This window comes from Hipposideros armiger, unplaced genomic scaffold (genome assembly GCF_001890085.2).
Source record: "Hipposideros armiger isolate ML-2016 unplaced genomic scaffold, ASM189008v1 scaffold_324, whole genome shotgun sequence".
Taxonomy (NCBI): Eukaryota; Metazoa; Chordata; class Mammalia; order Chiroptera; family Hipposideridae; genus Hipposideros; species Hipposideros armiger.
The window spans coordinates 1,166,445-1,174,282 of record NW_017731674.1 but is presented as its reverse complement, the minus strand read 5'-3'; positions in this window follow the sequence as shown (position 1 = coordinate 1,174,282).

Sequence of the window (7,838 nt, the reverse complement as noted above, 5' to 3'; positions counted from 1 at the left end):
GTTGCTGAGGGCTGCTCTCTGGTGCCTCATAATTTGAAGGCATTTACATTTCAATGCAGCCTGTGCTGCTCCTCACTGCACCCCCATTCCCTCCTCACCTCCCCTCCCCCACTTCCTTCTGATGGGAAGAAGGGAGAGGAGAAAACCGCAGGGATGGCGTCAGGGAGGAGATTTATTGTATTCCAGTTAGAATTTATTCCCTCGGAATCCTATTTATTTTATTTATGTTTATAAATCGTACATTACCAAGTACAATGAAATCTCCTAAAAACCCAGAAGGTTCTTGCTGTTCTCTGGGATCTGACAGAGGGAACAGAGGGAGGACATGGTGAGAGGTGGAAGCTCGGGAGGGCTGGGCGGGCTGGGGCTCTGAGGGGGAGCCTGGTGGACATAATTCCTCCTGTGCCCCTCGCCCCCCCAGAGGGGCTTCATCGCCAGGTAATTAACCATTAGCATTACAGAAAGTACCTCACCAGGCAGAAGTGTGAAACACATTTACAACTCATATAAATGGGACAGGAGAGTTTACTGTTTGAATGACACCAAGGAGCCATAAAGTGACAAAGATAAAGCCATCCTTGGTTAGGACTCCAGGTTCCCAAGAGCGTGCATTCTGCTTCTAAACGGAGCCGTCAGTGGCTGCCACAGAGGGTGCGGTGACCAGTGGGCTTCGGGGAGGGAGGCGGGGGTCCAGCTCAGAGCACACGGCAGCCGCGAGGCCCTGCCTAGTGAGCGAGGGTTCTCCTCTGCTCCCACAGCTCCCTCAGGAGGCGGATGCACGCAGCTCTGACACTGTGGTGCAGCGAGAGGACGGGCCCGGGCCCGGGGCATGGAGGGGGCAGTCCCAGGAGGCTTCCTGGAGGAGGTGAGGTCTAGGGAAAGGAAGAGGCTTGTTGGGTGAGAGGGAAGGGCCGACGCACAGAGAGGGGGCTGAGGGTGCCGGTCGCCGCCTGGTGCGCGGCTTGGTCGGTAGAAGGGAGCCGGCAGATGGGTCACGTCCCGCGGCTTGGTCGGTAGAAGGGAGCCGGCAGATGGGTCACGTCCGTCAGAACAGGTTTGTGGGTGCTCCACAAAAATAACTTGGATTTTATTCAGTGAACAGCAAGAAGCTTTTCTAGGAATAAGGAAAGCGCCAATCTAGGGGTGGGGAGGGTGGGAAGGCGACTCTCACATTCCCCAGAGTGACAGTGTGGGCGCGCCGACACCCCACCTTCACCCAGCGCGGTGGCGCTGGGCTCCTCTCAGCTGAGGCAGGAGGGGAATCGGCGGTTGTAGCTTCCAGACCCGTGAAGACAGTCTGGTGGATTCCTGTGATGTCCATGCCGGACCCTCTCACAGTGGAGAGGAAGGGGGGCCAGTGGACCGGGGGGCGCGTGAGGCCCCCGCGTGGCACGTCAGGCCTGCTGCTTCCCAAGGAGCAGATGTGTGGATGGCACCGGGCCCCACACTCGACTCTCCCAAGTCCTCGCCCTTCGGACAGGTCTCAGGGGCACTTTTAGGCTGTCCCGCCATCTCCTGTGGGTTCTCGCTATGATCCCAATGACCCGACCCGTGGGGCCCACAAACAGATGAGGCTCCCAAGGTGCGAGGGGCGTGTCTGGGGCCAAGGGACGGCCATGCGGGTCCCTCACTAAGTGTGACCTGAGGCCCCAATCCAGACGGAAGCAGCTGCATTTGGGCAGCTGGAGACGCGGCCCCTCTCCTTGGGGTCAGTGCGTTCCCGCGGGAAGATGGGGAGCAGGCTTCTCGCGACTTGTTCCCGGGTCACAGGAAGGGCTTGGGTGGGACGGCTGCACACCGCGGGCCCCCTAGCACTTTCCCTCGAGTCTTTTATCCTTATCTCAGTCTCAGGAAAGTCCATGGGAAGCTTTCCATTCCCGACGGTCCTCCACCTTGTATTTCAATTTATCTTATTACAGCTCTTCTTCGTCAAACAAAGAGGCTCTGCTGGGTCAGTGAGTTCCTCCTGGCCCGGCCACACTGACCTACAGTCAGAAGGCAAAGCAAGTCACTCACCCAGCATTTTAGGGATGGGGGGGGATGGCAAACAATTGTTAGGAGCCAAAGGATGAACGTGTGAGAAGAGGAGGAAAGTTGTCGCCCTTGAAAAACCCGCTCTCTCTCCCTCCCCCTCCCCACGCACACATGCACACACGCACACACATATGCACACATGCACATGCACACACATGCATACACGCACACACATGCACGTGCACACACATGCACACACACATGCATACACGCACGCACACACAGATGCACACACACATGCACACACACACACACGCACACACACACACGCACACACACACACATGCACACACACAGATGCACACACACATGCACGCACACACACGCTCACACTCACACGCTTTGAAAGGACAGAGGGACGAGTGGCCCGTGGCAGCAGCAAGGGCAGCTGAGCGCTGCTGGGGTCTGAAGTTCTCACCCAGAGCTGGGCTGGGGAGGGGACCGGGTTCGCCACCCCCCTGACTCAGGGGCCGTCGCTGCCTCACTGCGTTAGACGTTAGACAGAGGAGATGGTTACCAGGGAGCCAGGGAGGACGCGCCATCCGGGGCGCGCCCGTCCACACCGACCCCGGCGCTGCCGTCCTGGCTTATTTCTGGCTGCGGATCACACGCCCCGCAGCCGTCCAGGACACATGGGATGTGCCAAGGCGTGGGGTCGTGTCAGGGTGTGCTTTGCTTTCTCTCATTTTTTTTTTTCTGGAAAACTTGTAGTAAAAATAAAACTTTACGACAGTTGTCCTGTTTTTACTGCTGTTTTTCAATTAAGCTGCTGGTTGACAAAGTAAAGGGCTGATGGGTCCCCAGCGTTGGGGGTGACGTGTGGGGCGCTGGCCGGAAGCCAAGTTCACCTTGAGGCTCCACGGAAACCTCTGACACACGATGTCAACCTCGGGATGGTGGAGGGTTGTGACGCTTTACAAGCACCGAGCGGCCCAGCCACACTGGACGAGAGGACACGGGACCCCCGGGGGGCCTCCTACGTGCTGCCCACAGCAGGCCCCTGCCCACCTGACCCCCATCCCACCCGAGGGGGACAGAGCAGCTGCTCTGTCTGCTGGCAGCTACACGAGGCCCTGGGTCCTGATGTCGGGGACTTGGGGGGTTGGCCAGAGGCTCATGTAAATGAGGGGTCCTCACTGCAGAGCCGGAGAGAGCCGGGGTGTTACTCAGCCTGGCTCCACAGTATGAGACATCGGCCTGCTCAGTGAGTGTTCGTGGGTGACTAGAACGGAGGCCCACGCTGCAGGATGTGAGAAGTGGCAGGTCCCTAGAGTCCACGACGTACACCAGGAGACCCGCGAACCGAATTCCCACTTGTTGGCTTGTGACTTGGGACAAGTGACTAATCTCGTCTGGCCCTCATCTACCAAAGGCTCAGGCTCACCTTCCCGCCCCGTTCCCAGGCCTCGCCGCCCCTCTGGAACCCTCAGTGGCTCTCGGACTTTGGGGGTAAAAACCACCCACCTGGGAAAGGCATGAAAACGCAGTCGGCCCAGGAAATGTAACGCACAGCATCTGGGGAGGGATCCGGAAACCTGCCTCTTTGGCCCCTCCCGATGCGACTCTGAAACGGCCACCAGCAGGCCAGCCTTTGGGGAACTGCCTACACTTTCAGACTCCGCAGCCAGGCTGGGCTCCTCTGAGCCCCCTGGCATTTTACCTACACCTCTCACGAGCACTTATTATGGACTCACATCATAACAGGGATCAGAGGAGCCTGGGAACCATCTAGTAACTCATTTATTTGGCTCTTTTATTAGCACCGTGCACTCAATGAATGAAACAGGGTCCCTGTGGCATTTACACCCTGGGGGACTGAGACAGTAAATTTAAGAAACAACAACTAAAATAAAAGTAAGCAATGTGGTATATTAATTAGGAAGTAGTAAGTGGCATGGAAAACACAGACAAACAAAAAAGCAAAGCAGGGCCGGGGACAGGCTGCTGGGTTAATTAGGTTCATCAGTAACTGGACCTCTTATGGTCTTACTTGTCCTTGGGCGAGTCTCTGAACCACTTAAAGTGCCACTTCCCCTTCTGTGAAGTGGGACTAAGAGCCCCCAGCCTGTAGGACTGCAAGGGACAGAGAGAAGGGGGTGCCCAGCATCCCCGTGCAAACAGGAACCGCGCGTTCCCCACCCGTCTCCTCTCAGCCTGCCACTTGAGGGCACAGTCACCTCTGTACCCCAAGGGCTCCACACCTGTGGACACAGTAAATGACAACTATCAGACACTGTGGGGTGGGGGTGGGGGTGCCTGTGACGGGGCCTCACTGTGCAGGGCTGAGCCTCAGCGTGGTCTCCACATGTGGGGGTCACTCTCGAAAGAAGGTCACGCGCTGGAAAAGTCACCACGCAGAGTGAGTTTGAGTGAGGGTCAGAGTCAGATTCACAAGAGGGTACCGGCGAGGGCCCAGGAACGCCAGCGGGCCCCGGCTCTCCGCGCATGGTTCCTAGCGGAATGGCGTGGGCACACCGGGAGCCCGACACAGGCCGGCTGCCGCCTGGCCCTTCTAAAGCCCACTGTGCCCAGAGGGCGGCTGAACAGCCACACTCCCTGTCAAATTCTTCATCTTCTGGGCTCTGATGATGCGTCAGGTCTAGGATGCACCAACAACAGCGCGTTTCCCTTCCGAGAAAAACAGCCTTCCGTTTTAAATATACACATTAACTGAAAATACATCTTATTTCAGAAACATTGGAAAGTAGAAAATATGTCCCGAGTACCCGATCCACAGAGCCTAAGACCTTGGGTCGCTGTCACCCTGGGAGCAGGGGTGGTGGCGCTCAGGCCATGCCCTTGACCTCCCCACCCCTAGTCCCAGCCCTTCTCCCTGAAGTTGGACCTGAAATCCCATCTCAAAGGAAAGGAGCAGCCGAGGGAAATGCTCTGACACTGGAAACCTCTAAGGAACCATCGCAGTGACAACGGGGAGCGATACTGAGCTCGCCCGAGCCACGCCTGTTCCAGACCTTGGTGTTCCAGGCGTGAGGGGGGCAGGGCCATTGCACCCACTGTACTGGGGTGGTGGCGGGGGACGTGCAGGCACTGGAAGCGTAACTAACTGACGTAGCACAGCTGAGAAGACAGCTGGGGCGGCCATGTCTGTCCAGCTCTGCAGCCCAGAGCGTATGCATTAGGCCATGCTGTTCCTCTCATCTGTCTGAGGAGCAGTCTGAGTGAATGACGGGGTGACCTGGAATAGGACTGGTTGGGGTAAGGGGGTGCTGGCAGAGAACAGCCGTAAATCACCCCAGTGACATTGCAGGAAGGAAGAGGAAGCAGGAAAACTCGCTTTGCCCTCCAAGTCGGCACAACCGCGGCAGCAGGTGGCATCCGGGGATGTCCTCACTCAAGGCCACTGAGCTGGTGTCTGCTCACCAGGTGTTGCCCTAGGGACATGCTCAGCAGCCCCAACAGGCTAAGGCAGGCTGGGCACCAAGGGCCCCATGATTGCTGCCCTTTGATGAGGGTTCATCCACTGATAAGGCAAGCTGGAGGGAACCCGAAAACGCACTTGGGAAGAAGGCCGGCATCAGGGAGGCAAAAACGTCCGTCGCTCTGATAGGGAGACAGACTTGCGTGTTCCATTGCACACACGTACACACACGTACACACAGCCTTCGACGCCCACGTTCGCTTGGAGGATCTGAAGCCCCTCAAGGCGTGAAGTACAGCAGCTGACACAGGTCCCAGCCGGTGGGTCCCACCTGTCCCCCCCCCCCACCTGCCCGCCTGGGTGCAGTGCTGGTTCTGAGGAGGTGTGTGTGAGGGTGCATGTGTGCACATTTACATCCAAACTTAAAAGGAAGAGAAGAGAAGAAAGGGCCGGCTTTGGAGCAAAGCCGCAGCCATTCATAATGAATGGGGGAGTCATCATGAAAGAGCTGGGGCCCTTTCCCCGCAAGAAAAACAAACGGCCCGGGAAGACAGCTCTCTGGATGCCTGGCGGATGGCAGCTTAAAAGGCCTTTCATTTCAGAGCCAGCCAGGGCGCAACGAGGACTTGATATACAACACGAGCGCTTTCTCCCTTCCCCTTCCCCCGCTTCCGCCCTCAGTCCCATCTTGGCTGAGCCACGGCAAAGCTAAATTAGAAAAACCTGCAGAGCATTGCGAGTCCAAACGCAGCACACGGCCAATTTATCACACGGAGCCCGCTCGCTAATAAGCCCCGTATGGAATGGACGCGCGAGTGCCCACCGTGAACCTCAGCACACACAGCGGCTGGCTGGTGGCAGGCGACGCCGAGGGCCCTGACAGGGGTGACGTCAGGCCGGCCCGAGCCCTCAGCATCTGGCTTACATCACTGGCCTTGGGGCGCTGAGCCAAGGTGGGCGTGGAGGCCTCTGGGCGCGGGGAGCCCTCGCGAGCGCCCCAGGGGGGCAGTGGCCCGTTCACAGATGGGTCTGCAGGCACGAGCCGCGTGGAGCGCACTTGGGAGACGAGGAGGAGGGCGGGCTTCTTTCTCTCCTTCCTGTTTTGGAAAACAGGTGTTTTCTGGAAGAAGAGCCTCCGACAGCAGAGGTGGGTTCGGGGTGCCCAGCATCAGGGTATTTCCGTGCCTGGCCAGTTCGGAAAAGGAAAAGATAGCATCGGAGAGCGGCAAACGGGGGGGAGGTAGGACCCGGCTTCCTGGTAACCCTGGGACCACCGGGTCACACACTGGAAACCACACAGGCTTGGGGCCCAAACCAGAGACTCGGCTTGAGGGTCAGTCTCTCGGTCTGTACGGGGGTCTCCTGGGTCCTCCTGATAACGGATGAGCTTGGTGGGGTTCCTGGGACCTATTCTGAACTCTTTATTTGAAACGTGGAGGGTTCTCAACTAACTCTGTACAGCAGACTCACCTAAAAATATTGGTACCTGTGTCCAATCCTAAGGGATTGATTTGATTTGTAGAAAGCATTGGTTTAGCGGTTGTGGGGGAGGTCTGGGGTCAGGATATCTAGAAGTTTCTGAGGGGGTCCCACTGAGCCTCTGACCTCTGACAAAGGTCAGAGGCTGTAAAACCAAGGACTACCGGAAATACCAAAGGCTTGGAAATTAATCCAGAAAGCAGGAATTAGCCTAAAAAGCATGGCCATTTTTGTAGGTCAAAAGTGATAAGGACCTGGAGGGCCTTATGATAAGTGATATAAGTCAGACAGAGAAAGACAAATACCGTAGGATTTCACTTCTATAGGGAACCTAAAAAAACAAATGAACAAACAAAACAAAATAAAAACTCATAGAAACAAAGACCAAATTGATGGTTGCTGGAGGGGGGACGATGGATGAAAAAGGGGTGGGGCCTCTAGTCAATCAAATTGTGATAAGTGTGCATGGTGGCAGATGGGTGACATGGGTACTAGACTTAGTGGGGTGATCACACTGTAAGGTATAAAAATGTCCAATCACTACATCATACACCTGAAACTAATATAACTAATATAATATTGTATACCAACTATACTTAAATAAAGGAAGGTTAAACTCAGAGCTCCACACACGCCCCAAAGTGATTGAATGCTGGCCATTTTATGTGGGTTCAAGCAATCGATTGAGGTTTGGTCCTCGGTCTTATGGGGTCCCCTACAGTTGGCACTGGGTTCCCAGTCCTGCCCAGTCGCTCTCCTGTATTCGTTTTCTCTGACGTGTGACCTGTGGTCTGCCTGTAGGTAGGAGACAACCTACATGAAAACACACGCACATGGACACAGGTGCGTGTAAGGTAGGACGTGGTGAGCGAGCACGTGGGAAACAGGTCGTTATTACAATTAGCGACCGGGGAGAAGACAGTGTTGGGACTGAACCCATTGTGAT